This window comes from Mustelus asterias, unplaced genomic scaffold (assembly GCF_964213995.1).
Source record: "Mustelus asterias unplaced genomic scaffold, sMusAst1.hap1.1 HAP1_SCAFFOLD_3197, whole genome shotgun sequence".
Taxonomy (NCBI): domain Eukaryota; kingdom Metazoa; phylum Chordata; class Chondrichthyes; order Carcharhiniformes; family Triakidae; genus Mustelus; species Mustelus asterias.
Genome location: NW_027593142.1, coordinates 20,600 through 25,808, shown reverse-complemented (window position 1 = coordinate 25,808; position 5,209 = coordinate 20,600).

The following is a 5,209-nucleotide window of genomic DNA, read 5'->3' as shown; positions in this document are numbered from 1 at the left end:
CTGTGTGGAGTTTGCACATTCTCTCCGTGTCTGCGTGGGTTTCCCCCAGTTTCCTCCCACAATCCAAAGATGTGCGAGTTAGGTGGAGCCTCCATACTAAATTGCCCCTTAGTGTCAGGGGGATTAGCAGGGTAAATATGAGATTTTACGGGAATAGGGTCTGGGTGGGATTGTGTTTGGTGCAGATCCGATGGGCTGAATGGCCTCCTTCTGGACTATAGGGATTCTATGAGAGAGGGAGAGGGAGAGAGGGACAGAGGAGGAGAGACAGAGGGAGAGAGAGGGGGGGAGTGAGGGGTGGGGGGGAGAGAGAGAGAGAGACACACACAGAGGGAGAGATGGAGAGTAGGAGTCACAGAGGGTGGGAGGGAGAGAGGGGAGAGACGGAGAGAAAGATACAGAGAGAGAGAGAGACAAAAGAGAGTCAGGGACAGGGGAGAGAGAGCAACAGAGACAGAGGAGGAGAGAAAGGGGGAGAGAGAGAGAGGGAGGGAGACAGAGAGGCAGGGAGAGGAATGGAGCATCACTGTATTTCCAACGTTTGGAAATCAGAGCAGACAGCAGTGGACATTTTGCTATGAATGAGACACAGACTGCGATTGGTACATCCGACCACCCACTCCACCCACTTTATCCATCATCCTGACTCGGAACTCTCTCAGTCAGATCATCCTCTTCTCAACGAGGGCAGGACACTCTCCACCACAGCCACCGCGCACCCCCCCCCCGCCCCCACCCTCTCTCTACCTGCTGCCCAGAGAGTGGGGGTGGGGGGGAGAGAGGAAGAGGGTGGGTGGTCATCCACGATTCCCTCCTCCGCTCTCTCGCTCCCTCCCCCAAAACCCCGCCACCAACTGCTCACCAGGCTCGCAGCGGGGCGGGAAATGTCTTACCGTCAGTGTCCGTGGCGGTGCTTTCGCTGCAGGGTGAGACAGCGCCAGGTGGTTGGTACATCGGAGACCGGGGGAGGGGGAGGGGGACAGGGTCTGCAGGAGAGGAACACAGAGCGAGAGAGAGAGAGAGAGAGAATCAGAGACAGGTGCTGTCAACAGGCAGCGGAAACCACTGCTACATCCTGCACCAGTTGCAGATATGCACACAGCGATGGGGTAAGGTCAACCCACCTCCTTCTCTAAACACTGACAGGCTGGTTGTCTGCCACTCAGGGAATCTCACACACCACCTCATTCAGGATAAAGATCAGGAGCGATCCCTTCCCTCGACAAGCTGTCCACATCTTTTTTATATACATATATATTTATTCATTTTACAGGATGTGGGTGTCGCTGGCTGGGCCCAGCAGTTATTACCCATCCTTAATTGCCCCTTGAGAAAGTGGTGGTGAGCTGCCTTCCTGAATCCACTGCAGTCCATGAGGTGTAGGTACACCCACAGTGCTGTTAGAGAGTTTGACCCAACAACAGTGAAGGAATGGCCAATATATTTCCAAGTCAGGATGGTGAGTGACTCAGAGGGGAGCTTCCAGGTGGTGGTGTTTCCTGGTATCTGCTGCTCTTATCCTTCTAGGTGGCAGCAGTCGTGGGTTTGGACGGCGCTGCCTAAGGAGCCTTGGTTAATTACTACAGTGCATCTTGTAGATGTTACACATGGCTGCTACTGTTTGCCGGTGGTGAAGTGAGTGAATGTTTGTGATACCGATTAAGTGGGGCTGCTTTGACCTGGATGGAGTCGGATTTTCTGAGTGTTGTTGGAGCTGCACCCATCCAGGCAAGTGGGGAGTATTCCATCACACTCCTGACTTGTGCCTTGTAAATGGTGGACAGGCTTTGAGGAGTCAGGAGGTGAGTTAATCGCCTCCGCAGGATTCCCAGTCTCTGATCTACTCTTGTGGTTATGATATTAATACGGCTGGGTTCAGTTGAGTTTCTGGTCAATAGTAACCCCAGTGGGGGATTCAGTGATGGTTACACCATTGAATGTCAAGGGGCGGTGGTTCTCTCTTATTGGTGATGGTCACTGCCTGGCACTTGTGTGGCACCAATGTTATTTGCCACTTGTCAGCCCAAGCCTATTGTCCAGATCTTGTTGCATTTGAACATGGACTGCTTCAGTATCTGAGGAGTCGCGAATGGTGCTGAACATTGTGCAATCATCGGCGAACATCCCCACTTCTGACCTTATGATGGAGGGAAGGTCATTGATGAAGCAGCTGAAGATGGTTGGGCCTAGGACACTGCCCTGAGGGACTCCTGCAGAGATGTCCTGGATCTGAGATGACTGACCCTCCACAACCACAACCATCTTCCTCTGTATCAGGTATGACTCTAACCAGCGGAGAGTTTGCCCCCTGATACCCACTGATTCCAGTTTCGCTGGGGCTCCTTGATGTCACACTCAGTCGAATGTGGCCTTGATGTCAAGGGCTGTCACTCTGACCTCACTGGAATTCAGCTCTTCTGTCCATATTTGAACCAAGGCTAGAATGTAACATCCTGACCGTAGGAGTGACATAAGTAAACAGGGAAAAAAATTGAGGGACTTCAGTGATGGGGGAGAGATTGGGGAAGGTGGGACTGTTCTCCTTGGGGAAGAGGAGACAAAGAGGAGATCTGATCACAGGGGTTCCAAATTGCACGGGGTGTGGACAGACCAGAGAGGGAGAAACTCTTCTGTGAGGCAGAAAGATCGGGAATGAGAGGAACAGGGATCTGAGCGGATTAGCTAAAGAATCAATAATGGCAGGAGGAGATAATGCTCTCACGCAGTGAGTGGGAGGAGCTGGACTGGGCTGGCTGAGAGTACGGAAGATGCAAGTCTTCAGGAGGGGAATATCTAATACGGCAAGGTGGGACAAGATGCAGTGGGCTAGCACGGACAGAATGGCCCAATTGGCCACCCCTCTGAAACCATCCCACACCTCCCAAATGGCATTTGTCACCAGCAGTTTCATTTGGAGGCGATCGCGTACAGCCACAACCAAAACCCTTCACCAGAACAACGTGAAGCCAGGTTTGACACCGGGATCGGAGAGGAGATAACTGAGACATCGGACAAAGGTACCATCAAAGAGGGGGTGTGTTCAAGAGTGTCAGAGAGCAGGAGAGCGAGGCCAAAGGGTGGAGAACTTCAGGGAGGGAATTCCAGAACTTTGCGTTCACTCTCCCAGCCCACACTGGAGGAGATTAGAGAGATAGGGAATGATGTAAGGACTGGAGGAGCTTAGAGATAGTGAGGGTTGTAGGGGCTGGAAGAGCTTACAGAGATAGGGAGGGTTGTAGGGATTGGAGAAGCTTAGAGAGAGAGGTAAGGTTGTAGGGGCTGGAGGAGCTTACAGAGATAGGGAGGGTTGTAGGGGCTAGAGGAACTTACAGAGATAGGGAGGGTTGTAGGTCATGGAGGAGCTTACAGAGATAGGGAACGTTGTAGGGCTGGAGGAGCTTACAGAGAGAGAGAGGGTTGAAGGGACTGGAGGAACTTACAGAGAGAGGGAAGTTGTAGGGGCTGGAGGAGCTTACAGTGATAGGGAGGGTTGTAGGGATTGGAGGAGGTTACAGAGATAGGGAGTATTGCAGGGGCTGGAAGAGCTTACAGAGATAGGGAGGGATATAGGGACTGGAGAAGCTTACAGAGAGAGGTAAGGTTGTAGGGGCTTGGAGGAGCTTACAGAGATGGGGAGGGTTGTAGGGATTGGAGGAGGTTACAGAGATAGGGAGTATTACAGGGGCTGGAAGAGCTTACAGAGATAGGGAGGGTTATAGGGACTGGAGAAGCTTACAGAGAGAGGTAAAGTTGTAGGAGCTGGAGGAACTTACAGAGATAGGGAGGGTTGTAGGGGCTGGAGGAGCTTACAGAGATAGGGAATGTTGTAGGGGTTGGAGGAGCTTACAGAGAGAGGGAGGGTTGTAGGGACTGGAGGAGCTTACAGAGAAATGGAGGGTTGTAGGCGCTGGAGAAGGTAACAGAGATAGGGAATGTTGTAGGGGTTGGAGGAGCTTACAGAGAGAGGGAGGGTTGTAGGGACTGGAGGAGCTTACAGAGAAATGGAGGGTTGTAGGCGCTGGAGGAGGTAACAGAGATAGGGACTGTTGTAGGGCTGGAGGAGGTTATTGAAATAGGAAACGCTGAGGCCATTGGAGGGATGTAAAACCATGGAAGACAATTTCAAGTCTGGAGGTGACGAAGGAGGCAGACGAGGGAATCAACAGCAGATCAGCTGAGGGGGGAGTGGAATAAGAGGCAAACAATGTCATGGAGTTGGAAAGAGGCTGTGATACTGTCGCTGCAAGCATGAAGCTGGGGTCGCCTCTTGGGCTCCAGTTGCTAGAGGGAATGGAATAAATCATTGTAGACTGGATTTTGGAATAGTAATAATGCCCGCAATATTTAATCAGGACAAAATTCTGGTCCATCCCAGAGTGGATGTCATTGGCCTGTAACCTTCTATTGGAACAGTCCGTCAAGCGGCAGACAGACTCATATTGAACCCAGATACTAATGCCCATCTCCTCCTGTCTTTGACTTCTCTCATGCTTTAACAGAGGGCTCTAAACAGGAGTGAGCATGGTCCGTGCAGCCCCACACGCCTGCTCCTATATTCGATTAGGCCTTGGCTCAATTTTCAAATTGACTTTCCTGCCCCACCCCTGTCCTCTCCCCCCTCCCCTGTTGTGCACAAAATAATCTGTCAATCTCAAGCGTGAAGGTATCTCCATGATGTAGGAGTTACTGGGGTAGACAGGGGTCGCTGGAGGGTTAACTAGGGAAGTCAAAAGTGACTGGGGGGGAAAGGGCCGCTAAGGAAGGCAGGGGCCACGAGGAGTCAGTGATCATGAGGAAGGTAGGGCGAGTGGGCAGGCAGGAGTTGTGGAAGAGGGTCAGGGGTCAGTCACCAAGGGGACAGGTGTCACGGGAGGGTGGACGAAGGAGGCACGGTTCCCTGGGCTCGAGATGTAGGAGTCACTGGGAGAGGCAGAGATCATGGGGGTGGGGGGAGGGGGCGGGGGGGGGGGGGGGGAAGAGTTCAATTGGGGCAAAAGGGATATGGGGGGGAATCAGGATATTAAATTTGATGATCAGCCATGATCAAAATGAATAGCAGTGCAGGCTCGACGGGCTTAATGGCCAACTCCTGCTTCTTCTATTTTCTATGTTTCCAATGGCGGGAGAGGGGGAGGGGAATCAGGGATCATGGAGGAGTGGGTGCTGTGGTCACCATTGTGAGCTGTAAGTATTCGCATTCCAACCATTA